Source organism: Lissotriton helveticus, chromosome 2_2 (assembly GCF_964261635.1).
Source record: "Lissotriton helveticus chromosome 2_2, aLisHel1.1, whole genome shotgun sequence".
NCBI classification, from domain to species: domain Eukaryota; kingdom Metazoa; phylum Chordata; class Amphibia; order Caudata; family Salamandridae; genus Lissotriton; species Lissotriton helveticus.
The window spans coordinates 372259908-372278454 of record NC_136060.1 but is presented as its reverse complement, the minus strand read 5'-3'; the positions used below and the strand labels follow the sequence as shown (position 1 = coordinate 372278454).

The window sequence follows — 18547 nt, the reverse complement described above, 5'->3', positions numbered from 1 at the left end:
CAGTGTGATTTGCAATCTGTACTTTGATTTTATCTTGCTGTCCTTAATATTCATTGTTTTATGTTTTGGAAGTGCGCGCCCTGTAACATCTTCGTTCCATCGCCCCAACAGGGGGCAATGAGGCCAACAAATTACCCAGTAGTAATGAAAAGTTCTGACGGCTTGCCTGATGGTTGGCATCTAGAAGGCGACCAGTCTCTCCTCGCTCGCGCGAGGGTGGTAGCGTGTGGTTTCACCTCCAAGTGCAGTTACATCGGTTGTGAGATGACTGTCCAATGAGCAGCTAAAAGGAATCCTGACATCCTGATATCGTTCTTTGAGGGGTCACTGGGGGTTCATTTCACCTGAAGCAGCCTGTGCTCGTCTTTTCAGCCTGCCCGCCATGGTCCGACTCGGTAACTAGTACTGTAGAGCGGAGGGCGGGACAGGCAGAGCCAGGGACCTCTCAGCACACGAGCGGTTAGCGCTCTAGCTCTTTGCCTGACAGGGCTATTTAGGCTGGAAGGAACTGCCGACCCAGTGCGGTAGGGAGGACAGTGGCAGTGTCTTCCTGACCCGCTTCTGAGGCCAGTGGTATTCATATTGGAGCGTTACTCCGTTCATTGATCATTTGGTGCAAATCGAATGTCCTGTAGAAATTCTTAATCATTTTTATTATTCAAGTGCTTTTAAACATTTTCGCCGCATTTTAATTGTGTGCACATTCTCTGATGGTATTGTAAATCTAGTAATCCTGACATCCTGCTATCGTTCTTTGAGGGGTAACTGGGGGTTCACTTCACCTGAAGCAGCCTGTGCTTGTCTTTTCAGCCTGCCCGCCCCGGTCCGACTCAGTAACTAGTACCGTAGAGCGGAGGGCGGGACAGGCAGAGCCAGGGACCTCTCAGCACACGAGCGGTTAGCGCTCTAGCTCTTTGCCTGACAGGGCTATTTAGCCCTCTTATCTTACCGAGCGCGCAGCAGCCGCACGCAGGGGGAGCGCCAAAGGACGCGCCAAAGACAAGCCTAAGAGAAGCCCGTCTGCGACAGGATGGGGCCAGGGTCCATGGCACTAACATCCTTAAAGGGAAGTGGCGCACCTAAGGAAAGGGTGAGTTATTCCTCCCAAGCTCTGATGCAAATAAGGGGAACTCCACGGATTACATGTGGGACAGAAGAACGAATCCCTCCAGAGAGGCCGTTTTCATGTAGGCGCTGTCTCTTTCAGGCACTAGGCGATCCAATTCCATGTAACACAGAACACCCCCAATATACGACTGCAGGAATCACCGTCGAAACTACACAGGGAGGGAGGAATCTGTTGTGCAATGTAAGATCTTTGCCCAAACATTATACTGAGGTCTGGGATCTCATTTCTACCTATGAACCTGACCTCTGTTTCCTCACTGAGACATGGCTTAAACCTCACTCGGTCCCTGTTATTACCCTTGGGATTCCGGAAGGGTACAAGATCATCAGATTAGATCGGCCTACTAAAGCAGGAGGGGGCATAGCTATTGTTCATAAATGTTGCATAGCCGTTTTCATTCTAGATCAATGTTGTAATTCTGATTTTGAAATGATGATTTTTTAAATTGGTACTTCTGCTAAGTATTGCAGGAAGGGAGCATTAGTGTATCGTCCTCCAGGCTCTACAAAAAAAGTCTCTGGCTCCTTGGTGGAAGTATTGGCTCCGTATGTCAATATGGACAAAGACTTCCTATTGCTTAGAGACTTTAACAACCACAGCGAGCTAAAGGATAACTTGGAGGCTCAGTCCTTCTTGAATGACCTCTCCCTGCTAGGTCTGAAGCAGTGTAACACCGGGCCCACCCATCAGGCAGGGCACACCTTAGATCTGATCCTTTCTAATTCTCCTTCAATTAAGTGTTACGTACCAATACAGGCTAATTGGACAGATCATTTTATTTTAGAGTTTTCCATTCCCAAAATTGATGTACCTCTTCGTCGTTCTCTGCACATTCCGGTACGGCGAAGACAATGGCATAAAATATCCCATGAAGCCTTCAAGGAGGTATATATTGCGCCGAACTTTCCGCCCACTGAAAATATTGATTCTGCTCTATCTAAATATGAGCATGCCATACATACAGCGGTAGAACGTATTGCCCCACTTAAATTATTTAAAAATCGACCTGCCAAAAAACAGGAAGTCTAGTTTTCTGAAGAGCTGCGGGTTCTTAAACGAACCGCCAGGAAACTTGAGAAAGCCTCGAGAAAGTCGCACCTGGAGGTGGATAAATCCAGTTACAAGACGGCTTTGAGTATTTACCACAAAGCCATCAGAGTTGCCTGTAAGAATCACATTACTTTGCAACTTGAGGCGGCAGGCAAAGCTCCTAAAATATTATATCAGATTTTAAACACCTTCTTAAAACCGGTGGCGTGTGAAAGTATGGATATGTCATCGCAACAACTATGCGATGACATTTCAGGCTTCTTCACTGATAAGATTGACATTATCTATGGAAAAATCAGTGCGTCCATCCTACCTACAAGTATACATACAGTTCACACGCAGGTGAGAGTAGATGCTAATCCAGATACACTTCTCGAATTTCTTAATATCATCCGGTTGGAAGTGGAGGGGCTGATTCACAATATCAAGAGCGGGTGTCCATCAGATCAGATACCAGCAACAATTATGGGAGTGGTGGGCAAGGCACTTGGTCCTGAAATCCAGAACCTTGTCAACCTCTCGCTTAGCACGGGCTGTGTCCCACGAGAGTGGAAAAAGGCTTTGCTAAGACCCATCCGGAAGAACACCTCCGTCCCATGGACCAATCTGTCCAATCTTAGAACAATCTCCCTGCTCCCTTTCTTGGGTAAACTCATCGAAAAGCATGTTAATAAACATCTTTCTAACTTCCTGGAACTATCTGGAAGCCTGGATCCCTCTCAGTCCGGTTTTAGGCCGAAATATAGTACAGAATCGGCCCTGCTGTTGGTAACAGACGATCTCCGTATGTACCAGGACAGGGGTATTTCAGCTGTCCTGGTGCTGTTGGACTTATCGGCAGCGTTCGATACTATATCACACAAGATCTTGATCGAACGACTGGCTGAGAGTGGACTGGAGGACATGGCACTCGCTTGGCTAAAGAGCTTTCTCTCCGACCGCACTCAATGTGTCACCATGGGTGAGTCGGTGAAGGGTTAAGATCACCAAGGGGGTGCCACAGGGCTCCTGTCTGAGCCCGACCCTTTTTAACATCTATGTGGCCCCCCTGGCAAAAATTATGAGAGCCTTTGGTTTCTGTCCAGTGTCATATGCTGATGACACCCAGCTGCTTTTCCCATTTAAATCTCTGACCTCGGAGGTTAAGCGATCTTTCTCCGAAGGGATGAATGCGGTCTCCCAGTGGATGTCTTTCAACTTCCTTCAGAGTAATGTTGGTAAGACTGAGGTTATGCTTTTCGGTGAGGCAAAGATACTATGGTCCCCTGACTGGTGGCCACTAGATCTGGGACCAGTTCCTGAACTAAAGCAAGTGATCAAGAACTTTGGGGTCCGCCTTGAACAAGAGTTATCCTTGAAACAACATGGAAATAATACAGTGGGGTCCTGTTTTCATGTGATAGGACTCCTTCGCAAGGTATTTCCACTCCTCCCTGACTCCACTAGAAAGACTCTGGTCCAGGCCTTAGTGCTCAGTCGGCTCGATTATTGCAATGGCCTTCTGGCATCTGCAAATGAAGAGGTACTGGACCGACTTCAAGTGGTACAGAACACTGCGGCCAGATTGGTCCTTAATGTTCCTCCCAGATCCCCTTCTAAACCTCTGCTAGAAAAACTCCACTGGCTATCTGTCCGCCAAAGAGTTAAGTTCAAGATATGTTGTATAGTACACAAGGGACTACATGACTTAGGACCCTCTTATCTGGCAGAGAAATTTGTTCCATATGTCCCCACACGCACCCTAAGGTCAAGTAATCAGCTCCTTTTGAGGGTGCCCATGATTAAAAGGGCCAGACAGGGAGGTAAAGCACTGTCAGTGGTGGGCCCAACATTATGGAACAAAGTTCCTCTTCTGCTTAGACAGTGCTCGGACCACTTTGCCTTTAGAAAAAAACTGAAAACCCTCTTGTTTCAGGCATAACCGGCTAGGCCGAGATTTATCAAATATGAATCTCTGTTTAGGATTAACTGCCCCTCTTTTGTCACTGGTGTTTCTGGAGTGCAGAGATACTCCTTCGGAAGTTTATTCAAGCGCGTTATAAACCCGCAAAAATAAAAAAATAAAATTAATTCTCCTGGCCCATATCGTACATGGTGGAGTGGCAGCAGACTGTCCAGCAGTTTATCGTCAGCTGCACCAGGCATTGGGTTCTCCCCGTCTCAGTCCAGAGCAATTCCTTCTGCATGTTCAAATGAATTTCTGGTAACAGTTATATTTGAGCGCTCTGCATGTAAAGGTTTAAGTAGTAGCCCTATCTTATCCAATCGGTGCTCAGGTATGAGAGAGGTAGGTTACCTCTACCCCAAAAGCAAATCACAACAGTGATTACAATACTATACAAATTAATACCGAGCACTCATTGTCCATAAACAACAGTCATCAAATTCGTCTTGTTTTCCAATTTATTTTCTTCATTGAAAAATGTTATTCTTTTTTAGTAATCCAATTTATTCTGACGCAGCCAACACGTGTTTCGTTTGGTCTATGTCGACCTTGACTTCTTCAGGGCCGACAGACGTTACACCATCTGAGTATTAACGTATTTAGAGTTCCTGATAATACAGAAGTTTCTTATATATACACACTTCCTTCTCTCCCAAAATTCTCCTCGTTATTTCATCATAATTAATTCTCCATGTACAATTCGTAGATTCACCATGTATTTTTACTCATCTAAGTTCCAGCGTTTTAACCCCATTAGGTGTACGAGTACGTCACCTGAGGTCTCGAATACACGTAAACGTCCGTATCCTTCTGCATGTTGTTCTGCCATTATCTGTAATACAGTAGTGGGTTGTCTACTCTAGTTCAGTCTGCACAATGAGGGCTGGGAATCCAGTATCGCTCAGTAGTCCAATGTTGTCCGAGGCACTGCAGGAGCATCTGTCGGAGTCGAGTATATTGCATTTCTAGGTGGAGCGGCATCTATTCTTGTGTTATTCCACGTCTGACATGCCTTCCCTGTCCTTGGGGCGGCGGGCAGGGGACTGCCCTCCCACTGAGGCCCTGGGCAGAGATTTGAGGAAGCCCTGAACGTGTTGCGGGTTGTTAAAGAAATGGTGCTTCCCTGAATGTGTAATCTTGAGGCGGGCCGGGAATTGCATGGCATAAGGGATATTTAGCTGCTGCAATTTTTTCTTCACCTGCAGGAATTTAAGACGTTGTTCCTGGACGGCCATGGTGAAATCAGGATAAACATTCGAGATCTCCATTCCCTCATGTCGCAGTTGACCTGTTTCCCTAGAGAGTCGGAGTGCAGTGTCCCGGTTTCGATAGTTTAGTAGTTGGGCTATTATGGGCTTAGGGGGGCCCCTGCAACTGGACGACTCGCCAATGAGCGATGTGCCCTCTCAACCACTAGGACCTGCGAAAAGGCCTCTCGCCCGAAAAGTGTAATAAGTAGCCACTCGAAATACTTCTCCATCTTCCCTGTGGCTGTGGACTCCGATACGTCAAGAATTCTCAGGTTGTTCCTTCTCGAACGGGATTCCAAATCCTCGATCTTAGCGGATATTATCTTGAGGGCCTTCTCCATTTCAAGTGTGCAAGTCGTGGTGGCGCTGGCTGTGTTTTCTAAATCCGAGATGTGGCGCTCTGCTACCACAATACGATCATCATGCTTCTCCACCCTGTGTGTCCGGCCATCCAGTCTGGCATTCATGGATTCCATTTTAGATTCTATGGAGGTTAGGCCCGACTGCATCACTAAGAGTATTTCCTTGAGGTCTGCAGTGTAGGTGGATGAGGTTCCTTGTTGTTCATCGTCCAGCTCAGTCTTGGAGCGAGTTGATTTACGAGCATCGAAGGTAAGTTTCGCCTGTTGCCTGTCCTGTTTCCTCCTGTCTGCCAAGTGATGGAGGAGGGTAATGCAGCTGTCAGTTTGGCCCGAGGCGTCGGTGGCGGTGAGCCTAGGAGAGCAGGTCATAGTGGGTGATCGGCAAGCTGTGTTTTTGCCAAAGTCTCCAAGGTCTCAGGACTAGGTGTTCAGTGTGAGGGGGCCGCGGCCGCGCCCACAAGGTCTGTCCCCCAGCCCAGTATGTCCGTTATCCAAGTTCTTGCAGTGGGGCGCTCCGGGCGTGCGGGGGGCCCTGGAGGGTCAGCAGGATCCCATCTGCATTAGTGTGTCGCCAGGCGTTGCGAGTGCAGGGAAGTGGCGAGCGCAGGAGGCACTCGTGAGTTAGCTATGCCCTCTTACCGCTGCGTCCAGCGGGTGTGGACTTCCTCCTGGGGGGCAGTCTGTCTCAGCAGTGGTGATCCCCGAGTGGGTGCAGGGGTTATATGACGCGGTGCTATGTTTTTACGGCCTGGTGCCAGCTGCGTGTGTTTTCTTCCCCTCCAGAGCTTTATCCGGGGAGGCCTGTAGGGCCACCAGCGATCGTGTCCACAAATGCAGGGGGCGGGTAATCGCACAGTCCCCTCAAATTGCTGGGATTAGGCCTCTCAGGCCTGAGTGTGTGGACGATGGTTAACACAGCCGGCCTGATGTAAATCCCAGGGCCTGGCCAGCACTGCAGAGTCCTGCAATCCTTCGTCCCGTCCGATACTAAGCAGTGTGCAGCCTATGCGACAGTTATTCCCGGGGGGGGGGGCACTAGACTTGCGCCCGCCCTGACCGGAGCATCTATGGAGCCCTCTCCTACCTGCAGGTGTTCGGCTTCTCTGTCGACACGTTCCAGGCGCCCGGGATCATCCACAGTGCTTGGAGGTCCCCGTCGGCCGGGGGGGGGGGTGCGACGCGCGGGATCCGTCCCAACCACCAGGCAGTCACGCAGGCTGCGCCAGGGCCAGGCGTCTTTCCCGGAGCCTGTCCCCACCTCAGGGTCGTCCAGGCGCAGCCGCGGGCCTCCGGCAGCACCACATGTCACTAGGTCCCACCTCTCACTGGCAGTGCAGACCAACCTGGCAGCCCACCACAGGCCGGGCGGCAACGATGTCCAGGTCTTACGGGCAGCGCGATCTCCAGCTGCGGTGTCTGCAGGCCCGACCAGGTCCCAAGCCGGCCGCGGAGAGGCTAAGCCGCCATCTTGTCCCCGCTGCAGGGTGCTGTAGAGTACTTCTCAGCCTGTGCGTGTGGGTATGGAATGTAGAATGTTGGAATGTTGGATGAAAGTCAGTTTGAGTCAGAGTTGCAGTACGGGCTGAGCAGAGATCATACTGCTCCTGGTGGGGTTCTCTATTTAATTACTTAACTTTAAATAAATATCAGCTTTCAACATACGACCTCGACTTCCTGATTTATCTGTACTTCACATCTAGCGACGAGGATGGGATTTCCTCCTTCAAATGTCTCTTTTAAAATTTAAAACAATTGATATGCCTTTATACATATCATGAAACGCTTATATAAAAATGACTGTCAATACATCACATACTTAACTTTATTTGAAAGTTTTATTTGAAAGTTTTATATAGCGCGAACAAGATCTTTGCAGATATCAGAGCGCTTTACAGACGAAAGGAACAGCCTGTGAGTAAATAACAATTGGGGTGGGGAAGGTACATGTGGGAGCATAGTCAGCCAGATACATCAATAATGTTACAAGTACAGATAATAGATAGCGTAAACACTCAGGCAGGTCAATAACACGAGTCATACAAAAATGCAAAAAAGATCAGTAGAACTGAATGGTACAACGTCTGTAAATATCATCCCCAGTAATAATTCAAGTGTATTTAGCCATGAGGATAGCTTTTACTTCTGTCTTAAAGAGTACGGTAGAGGAGATGAGCCTGATTTCAGGGGGGAGTGAGTTCCAGATCCTGGGTGCCATTCCTGAGAAGGAGCGTTTATACGTTTTTTCCTTGCGGAATCTTTGGGGCTTTAGCAGGAGATTGTTTGTGCCTCTAGTGTTTCTAGAGCCTCCGGAAATCGTCAGCTTCTGGGCGAGGTTATATGCCTGTATGTATACCATGAAGCGCTTATTCTAAAACGACTATTGTTGCATATTTAACTTTTAAAACTCTTACTCTAAAATCATTGTAAAAGTAAAATCATTAAGTACTTATTATTAATGTAATATAATAATCAAAATATGCAGCTTAAGTAAAGGTGATAGCATCTGCATAATAGAAAATATATGCTGATGGAGAAAAATAAACATTCGTTAAAATCATGGGTAAGAAAACCTGCATTTTAAAACACTATCATTCCTTGTTGAAGTGCAACCGATTAAAATGACCATTGGATGGTGCAGCACAGTTGTCAAAAATGTCAAAAGTTCCAAGGAGACAGATTAAGATGAGCCTTAAGTGAGGAGTCATCCAAATTCGAAACGCAAAGGAAATAAGTAAATCAGTACCTGCGAAAGATCCAATAAATCAATGTGAGGTTCTTGAGCAAAATGAAAATATAGGCACATCGAAGAACAGCAAGGTCCTTGGGTCAAAATCAAAAAGTAGGTACAACGGAGAACAGTGCAAAATGTGCCTATCATTGTAAAAAGAAAACACTGAACTGTGATAGGCAAATATAAGGTAAAGCGTGCCCATCGCTGTTGGAGAACTGTAGTGAAATAAACAGCTGAAGAATAAATCGTGCCTATCGCTTTGATGAAAATTCTGAAATCCATTTTAAAAACAAAACAAAGCGTGCCTATCGCTGTGGAGAATGCTGAAGTGAAATAGGCAAATGACGTAAAAGCAGATTGCAGATGATGTGATGAGAAGTGCCAAATTAAAATGGCTGCACGTCGACGCGATAGATGCCGGGAGGCTCCCGTCAAATACGTGCTTCCAAATGTCACTCTCGCTGTTAAAAGCGTGCTTCCAAGTGTCACTGAGGGTAGACTCGCGTCATAGTGGAAGATGACGAAGACACCGTGGCACAGGAAACAGGTGAGGTGGCATGCGCTGAGTGCGTGCGCTCAGTGAGGAGCTCGAGCAGGATTTGAATGAGGCAAGCCAGTTAAGGATTTGAATGTGGCAAGTCAGTTAATCAATTAAAAGCTGGGTCATTTGGAAAGCTTGTAAAAATAGATTAAAAAGGAGATGTCACCGCAAATTTGCCGTGGTAACTTTGGTGCGAATATACACACAAAAGTTAGAACACAGTGAAAGTTAATTGGGCTCACCTGCGGTGCAGTTCAAATCAGTATCTGTGCCCTGCCTCTAAGTCCGACATCAGAGCCGCGGACTCCAGGCTGTTTCCAAAGAACAAAATGTTTCCGTGCTGCCAGGAATTTAAAATGAAAGGCCGAGTACCTTGAAGAGCAGGAAAAGCGGTTGTCACACGATGCAGCTGACTAACTGGTGTGCAGAGTGACGAACGATGACAGGTCATGTAGTTCACTGGTAAAACTGCTCACAGTTATACTCCGGTTAAAAGTCATTCAATCGCCTTTCCATACCCGAACTGGTTTCAGTGTAACTGACCGATGTGCACATTGTAAAAAAAAAAAACGTGTCACACTCACAGGTCAGTCAACAGCAGTCAAAGGCAGAAATAAATCAAACAACTCCTGGCACATGAAAGTAGAAGGCGATCGATGGTCGTCACTGGTGAGGTTCCTGTGCCAGTAAGTTTGAATGCATAGGAAGAAGTCTTCTTGTCTAAATAAATCCTTATCTTTTAAGTTTCTTTCTTTTCGTCCCGTTTTGTTTTTTCTTTAGAAAGTCTTTGAAATTTGCACGGAGGTCCGTTTCTTAAAATCGTCGCCAGATGTGCGTGTGGGTATGGAATGTAGAATGTTGGAATGTTGGATGAAAGTCAGTTTGAGTCAGAGTTGCAGTACGGGCTGAGCAGAGATCATACTGCTCCTGGTGGGGTTCTCTATTTAATTACTTAACTTTAAATAAATATCAGCTTTCAACATACGACCTCGACTTCCTGATTTATCTGTACTTCACAGGTGCGCAGCGCTCTTGGATTTCGTTGTTTTCAGAGGAGGCCGGTCATATCCAAACAGCACATCAGGTTCTCCGGGGCATGGGCCGCAAGCCACAGTGAGTGGAAAGCGGGTTTTTCACGGGATGAAAAGGATATTGGGCGGATGGGAGCCTGAGCTGCAAGAGCTTCACTAAGGTGCGGCCATCTTTCTTGGAGCCCTCTAGCGCCCCAGCCTGCTTCTATTCTTACACCCACCCCTTCCTGTAGAATGACTTAATGTTAAGCCTTCAAAGTCCTGTCTCATCCAGATCTCCTTGACTCCCTCAGAGTCACTTCTGTGATGATGATGTTTTACGATCATTCTCCATCAAAGTTCTCTTTATGGATAGGATACTGTTTTACCCCTCAATGCTTCCCTCACTCAAGCCATCTTCCACAAAGCTCTCAAGAGTGGCCAGAACCTCCCGGGCAGATCCTCCCACTCTTAAAGAAACCTGCACTAGACCCTAGTGACCGCCTACCACTCGTGAGCAGGATCATTGAAAAAGTAGTCTGTGTTCAATTCCAAGATCACAGCACTGCAAACCATCTGCACGACTGCCATTCTGGCTTTAGATCACCTTGCATCATGGAGAAGGCAACCTCAGACATTGTAGATGATGCCCTTTTGACCACAAACGAAGATAGCCCCTTCCTCATGATATTGTTGGAGCGCTCAGATGCCCTCGACATAGTAAACTATCTCACACTCATATGCACCCTGGAGTCTCAAATGGAACTCACCAGCAATGTCCTTCTCTGGTTCTTCTCCTATGTTCTTAACCAACGCTAGCTTGTTCACATTGGCACCTCTAGGTCACAAAAAATTCCTATCACCTAAGAAGTCTCCCAGAGCTCCTTACTGTGTCCTATCTTCTTCACCCTGTACCTAGAGCTTTGTACTCTACTTACAGATAACAGCATCATGATTCATCAACTTGCTGATGATACCTTTCTCTACTTGAAAGTCTCTTCTGCTTCAGACATCCAATGACCTGGTTGTCCAGCACCTCCTGTTGCGCAGCTCATTCAAGACCGAATTCCTGTTATTTGCCAATAACAATAAGCAAGCTATAGTACAAACCTGGCACAATGGCATACCTTGATGGTTTAGAACCTGAACCTTCACGGAAGGCTGAGTTACTTGAATTTACCCAACACACCAAACTCACCCTTAAAGAACGCACTGCCAAAAAACAAAGGTGGTCTGATACCAGCTCTCTCTTGTAATGAATGTCAGAACTATTTCTTCTCGAAAGCAACTTCAAAATTGCTGTTCAATACGGGCACTAGAGTGGTGGCAAGCAATATGGCCGCTCACCTGTGAGGCTCTTTCTTTAGGAGGTGGCTCTCTGCCATAACCCACTGTCTGTTGCCACCATGCAACCCAAAATGCCGTAGCCCCAGCATCAGGACTTCTCTTTGTACCCATCGAGGCCAATAATGAAGTGGCAGAATTAGCATATGTAGAGAAAAGACCCAGCTTTTTACAGAGCCATTGTCTGGCAACATGGCAACACGAGTATGTGCAGGCCTCACCTTGTGCAGTGAGAATTGGAAGGAAGGGTTGCAGCACCAGTGCTGTTTAATGTCCTCACCTCACAGGTATGGTGCCCTAAAGTGTAACTGGCACCGTATGAGGCAAGCAGGACACATCATTGTTGGCTGCCGTGGTGAAAGCCTGCTGCACGTGGCATGAAGAGAGGCCAGCGGTACCCCATATGGCATCCACATCTGTATGCACTCTGATGGGGACTGTGGAGTGAAGCAGCACATTTTTAGAAGCAGGGGACCTATCAACATATGAACTGTGGCCTCGGAACTGCCCTGCCTTTGGTGACCTAGACTGTGGCAGAGTCTGCTTGTATTCCACCCCATATAGCTACATGGCTTGGTAGCCGGACTCAACCTTGTGTTGGCACCACTTCCATCTCTTTGTAAAACTCCTTGTTGACGGTGCTGGTTTTGCTGTGCCCATCCATTCTGCATTGGAGCTGTGTGATCTGCTGTACCTTAAAAAACCTTCATGTAGGAGATCCCAATTCCATAACAAATTATTGCAGGACTTCTGTCTGGGGCTACCCCTAGATTGTATCTTCACTGCATTGTCCCTCAATTCATTGTGGGTGCTGACTGGATGGAATAGCACAAAGGCAGTGATACGTGCAGTGTCGTCCAGAACCTTACTATCTCTGAGCGCAGGCCACCTTTCTGCCCCACCAGCCCCCTGCACTTTGTGAATATACATAAGCTGCCTCATCGCAAGGGATAGTCACTTAATCGCTGCTCTCTATACCCTGCGGTCCTGCATTGGGCCCTCGCAGGCCCTAGACACTCTGGTATCACGCACTTGCTGTAACTCTACCAATAATTCCTTCACAGCGAAGAAGTCCGATGCTAAGCAAACAAAACTGCGATTTTAACCCCAACAGGTCACGATGGCGAGAGGTTCTGAGACTTACACTAAAAAAAAAAAAAGCAGGAGAGCATTGTGTTAATGGATGCGAAAATCAATACGCTCCTTTTGGAGTGGTTTGGTGTTTGTGTTCAGAATATTATTGGTCTCCAGGTGTGAGTGTTCTGGAATTCCTTCTAGGCATTCACAGCAGAGGCATCCCTTGGAGTTTTTGTGAATCTCATTTTGTGAATAATTCGTCAATTTTAGATCTACTAAATATTGTTTCCTGAATTTTACTTCAGATTGGAGTGAACACATATTTTGGCGACGAGTTGGTTTATTTTGAGATCCACAGACACAGAACGTTCATCCGGCCATTATTTAGATCTTTATTACGACGGGTCAGGCTGTCAATGGAGGAAACTTGCTTAATTTACAGCAGAGCGCTATCTATTCAAGAAGGCACTGTGTTTTAAGCTAGCCCTACTTTACTGACTTTTCCATATTACGGTGTGAGGTGCGTATCACTAGGTTTCTGTAACGGTCATCTGTGTTATAGGCATTCAAGTGGGCTTGGAATGCATTGCAGCATTTGTCTGTCATACACGTTCTCATCTTCTGCGTTGCATTCATGTCGGTACGCCTATGTTTGTGGCCATTTTGGATTGGTAAGGATACTTCTACTCTTCCTAAGGTGGCTATCGGTCAGTTACTCGCTACCCCACAATCTTGGATTCATAAAATCGTATTGAAGAGCCTATCGGTCATTTACTCGCTATGGTCTTGGATTTATACCTGCTGTGCAGAAAGTTTTCAATCTTTTATTTTTTAAATACTCTTAGATAGCTTAGATTAACTGTGGCTTGGATTTGACTGTAGCTGTCATCTTTAGCTTTCATTGGCAGATCTGTGGCACATATTTACTTTAAGTTATGGCAAATGCAATCACCATTTTTTTTTTTTACAGTTTCCCAGAAAATCACCAATGTTGTGGAGAGAATGGCTAAGAATTTCAGAGAATTATACGGTTGCTATTGATGGCAAGAAATATGATGCTGTTAGTTGCACAGCTTTATTATTTAATCCTCAAGGTGATGCAGTGCAGAAAGTCTATGACAATGCGCCTCATGTTATTCCTCCTTCTGTGAAGGTTGAATCCTGGGATGAATATTATGAGGCAGTGGCTCGCATGACCAAACAACATTCTGATGAGCCATCAGTTATACTATGCAGAACCCATTCTGAGTTGTAGAAATACTTTGCCTATTGAACTCATAGACATTGTGAAGAGTATAGAACAATTACGTTCTCAAAAGCTATCGCAGATGATGCTAAAGACAGTTTGCCTGTGTCATTTGGTAAGCAATCCGATGATGCTGAAGCTTATATGCCTGTGTCATTTGTTAAGTAATGCTATAGATGCGGATCAACAAAATCACATGGGAAACAGTCCAGCATGTCCAGCACAAGGAAAAAAAGTTCAATACATGAAAAAAATAGTGTCTTTTCTGATGGTCTCTTGGACCTGTTGCATCTTATACTGGTCAGAATAAAATTAGCAGAAATGAAAATTTCAAAGAGGCAGTCATTCAAGGGTAAGTGGAATAAAACTAAGTCAGATCACATGCATAAATGCAAGGGTAACTGGTTCCAGTGTTGGGGGCCCAGAAAGGAAAAGAAACGGCCCCATGTTCATACGACGGTGACATTGTAAGAGTTGCTCACTTGATCTACGATTACGTGTGGGAACTTAGGGTTGCAACTTATTTTGCAAATCGCGTGGCCCACTTCCTTGTACAACTTTATGTACCAGACAGAGAAACTTAAAAAAAGGTGTGCTTTTTTATGGAGAGCCAATGCAAGGATCAGAGTGTAAGTTCTGAAGGGGCTTGAGGAGGCACGTTGAGCGTAAGTACTGAAGGGGCTTGAGGAGGCAGGTTTCCGAACAGGTGTGGGCAGCCGTGTTCTGTACAACTTGGAGTTTAGCAAAGAGACCCTCACTCCTTGCTACTATTAAAGCGTTAGCATCGTCCAGGCAACTAACAATAAGTGCCTGGGTAAGAGATTTCCTGGTCTGCAAAGTTAGTTCTGTAAAGGCTTTCCTAAGGAGGTGCATCAAACCAAAGCGTGATCCAGTGATCGCATTAATATGTTCTTTCAGAGAGATGTTCTCATCAATCTAGACACCCATATTACTTATTACCTTTTTTGTGGTACAGATCAGCCCCAGTTCCTTGGGTTACCAATCCCTGGACCAGAAAGAGTGCGCTTTACCAAAAAGCAAAATCTCTGTCTTACTGGCATTCAGAGATAGTTGGCTGGCATCCAGGAAACGATCTTTGCCATACGTTCCCTGAATCTTAGTTTGGTAGATTTCGGATTTGTCCCCATAATTATAGTAAATTGTGTGTCAATCTCATACCAAATGACAGCAAAACCACAAGATCTTATCTCTTTTGCCAGGGAGCCACATAGACGTTAAAGAGGGTTGTGCTGGAAGATGAGCCCTGTGTTACCCTCCCTGTTGTAAAGGGCCATAGTTCTGGAGTTGGAGTGATCTAGCTGCACCCAATGTGTGTGTTTGGTCAGAAACCTTTTCAGCCAACCCAGGACTTTGCCAGCGACACCAATCTCCCCCAATCTACGGATTAGGGTTGCATGTGAGAAGGTGCGGACAAGTCTAGTAAAACCAGCATAGCTGAGTTCCCCTCATCCAGAGCAAGTCTGATTGAATCCCGAACCTCCACTAGTGTTGTTTCTGTGCTATAGGAACCTCAGAAACCTTTCTGGGAGGGGTCTAACACAGAATACATTTCCAAAAAAGGTACAAGCTATTGATTGACTAAGATCTGCATGACTTTTCTGAGAAAAGGGAGAAACAATATTGGTCTATAATTTGCCAACTCTAGGGGATCTGTTGTGTTTTGACAGGTCTGACACATACTGCTTTACAGTTTACTGAGTAGTTTCAATGCTCAGAGAAAGGTTTAGCAGGTCTGTTATAGTAGGAAGAAGGGCTGGGGCCAGGGTGGACATAATATATGGAGGGGCAGGATCCTCAGGTAAGCCTGACTTGATCCTGTTATTTAGAGCCAGCACATTATCCTACAAAGCGGTACAAAAGGGGGTGGGGATGGACGGAGCATCTGGACCAATCAAACACTCACACCCAGTCAAGAGATCTGGGTTTAATCCCTCATCGTTATTTAGCCCACTCAGCCACCCCTGTTCAGACATTGCCATATGCAAATCAGTCTGACCCTGTGCCTCATGGGAACAGTCCAGCCCGAACTGCCAAGCCATGCCTTCCCTGGACCGGAAACAAGCTTCCTAGGGCCGGTTTCTGGCATTTCAGCCGTCTTCAGCCAGGCTTGCTTGAATCCAGTGGCAAAGTGAGCAAGAGACTCACGTCTGAGCATACCCTTCCAACTTATGGCGAACAAAGCGGTACAAAAGGGGGTGGGGATGGACGGAGCATCTGAACCAATCAAACACTCACACCCAGTCAAGAGATCTGGGTTTAATCCATCACCATTCTTTAGCCCACATCCTAAGCAACATGATCAAAAGATTCCAAATGTATCGGATGAGTGATAACAGAGGAGCTGGGTAAGATCAGCCCTTCAGGTTCCCAAACATTTGGAAATGTATTATAAATTGTAAGTATCTTTCCTTCAAAAGGATTTGCGAGCTCATCAAAGAGAGCCTGGAAAGTAGGGATTGGTGAGACACAAGTTGAAGGATAAGTGATTTCCTTCAGAATCTTTTATTATTGTTTAGTCCTGTTTCCTGAGCTGTTTATCTGTTCTATAACGTGTCTTCCTTACTTCTTTAATATTTTCATGATCGATTCCTAATGCAGTTTTATAGGGTATTCTCAGGGAATTTTGAGGTCCTCCATTTATGTTCCAGCTTTCTACAAGCTGTTTTCTTTTTTAAAGAGTCTGAGAACCAAAGAGAGGTTAGTTTCTTCGATTGAGATTTACTAAGTTTAAGGAGGGCAATAAAATCAAATACATGAGTAAAGGCTCCCTCATAGTCATTCAAAACGATATTTATATTGTCATGGCCCCTCAAAGGAGGCGGAGAGGAGGCTGACGTAAATGGAGAGTGCTACCTTCATCCAAGGCTTGACCAGCCTTGGAGCTGTTACCATAAAATACAAGGGTTTCTCCCCATTAACATAAAAATTAATAGTGGGGTGATCTGTCCAGACCTGTGGGGTGGGATTGGACGATCTACCCTTAAGTTGGTGAATACTAGGTCCAGCGTATGTCCTGCAATATGTGTGGGACCTGTCACCTTTAGATAGAGACATAAAGATTTCAGATCAGAAAGCAAGCATGTTGTCGGGGGTCAGAGATCACTTCCACACGATGATTAAAATCGCCTACTAGCATAAAAGTATCGCCAGCCAAAAGATGTAGTACCAGACACTCCATCATATTCGTTCTAGACTAATTTTTTGAACCAGGAGGACAATAGACTATTGTGCCTTTCCAACTTGTTTTTGGCAGTGTCTCTAGTTTAAAAATAATCATCTTGACCCAGTCAGTAAGAACTGACTCTAATAACATAATATTAACTGTCTTGCGCGAAGCAATGGCCACGCCTAACCGGTTTTAGTTTGTCTATCAAAGTCTAGTTAGACTGTAGCCCTGGGGAAATGTATGGAGATGCAAGGAAGCGCATCTGGATGAAACCATGTTTCAGTAGTAAAACATACATCTCTTTTTTCAGCATCCACAAGGTCCCATAGTTCCAGGGCGTGTTGCGTGATATTGTGCCTTAAAGTAGAAACCAAGTAACTGAGTCAGTTGCGGGATCAGTAAGATAAAGGATTTTTTTTTATGTGTGGCTGTGCTACACAGTCTCTATCAGAAGCTCTCTTACTGAACATGTTATCTGATAAAGACTACTTGCCGCATATTCCTTCATGTAGAATTATCCCCACCCCGGCGCGCCTACGTCAGTTTTTTCCTTTTCCGCGTGCAACGCGGATCCGGTCTTTGCTCAGGCCTGTTTGGGTCCCCTTTTTTCTTCCTCATTGTGCTATTTTTTTGGTGGCACAGTGTGCGAATGCCTTCGGGCTTCAAGACTTGCACATCGTGTGGGCGTCTTATGTCGGCAACGGACCCTCACCTCATTTGAATGTTGTGTTTAGGGGAGGATCACGGCACCACTGATTGTGAGGCGTGCCAACAGTTGAAGCCAAAGTCGCGGCGGGAAACCCAGATGAAACTACTCTCGGCACATCCCTCAAGGTCGGCTTCATCCCCTCGATCAGCCTCAGCAGACAGTTTCAGAATCGGCTGTTGTCGCCGTCCTCGTCCCTCTCGATGTCGCGAGAGCGTAGCTCCCTGCTGGGTTAGTGTCGCAGTTTGTCCCCCGGGGGCTGGTGTTCGGCCTGCCGGGGGCATGGGCTCTCCGCAGGTAATGCGGCCCGCGTGTTGTCCTCCTATCCACCGTCTCCCGGCGAAGGGACGTCGAGAGTCCAGATGGAGACGTATGCAGAGGCTTTGCAGGCATCGCTGGCGTCTCATCCGCCTTCCCTTCCTGGTGTGTCAGCGGATCCCTTGCCTTGCGCAGGGCCCTCCTCGGCGGCGCAGATGACTCCGGCTCCAGCGCCGACTGGTTCGGCTCCAGGCTTGGAGGATGTTGTGCTGTTGGGGTGCGGCCCCTCGGGGGTCACTCCTTTGGACCACAGCACCTCTGCCTCGCCGCAAACTCAAGCGGGAGTCCCTGTGGTGTCGCGGGAGGTCGCCAGGGCTCTGGTCGCATCCCCGAGCCCTGCTCGGCCCTCTGGACAGGCGAAGGCCTTGTTCACGCTTGTCCCTCTCTGGGTCGAGGCTGGGCGGGTGAGTCGGAGGTTGAATCGGCCCTGGCGCGCCGCATGTGTCACCAAGCCACCTCCGTCACATCCTGGGCCGAGGCTGGCGGAGGGCTTCGTGTCACTCCCCCGGTCCCTCTCGTTCCTCCTCGCTGGCGGCTACCTCGGCGGAGGTCGAGTCGGCATCGTTCCGGCGCCGCCACTTGGTCACTTCGGCTCCACTCCAGTCCCCGGCGCGGTGTGGCATGGAGGAGCCCTATCCTGCGTCTCCTTCG

General features: G+C 46.9%; 1 protein-coding gene across 2 annotated transcripts in view; it reads left to right on the top strand.

Moving 5' to 3' along the window:
- The window catches only part of HTT (huntingtin), a 1924961-nt gene that overhangs the window by 1103646 nt on the left and 802768 nt on the right, over positions 1 to 18547 (top strand). The gene's annotated exons all lie outside the window — the stretch shown is intronic.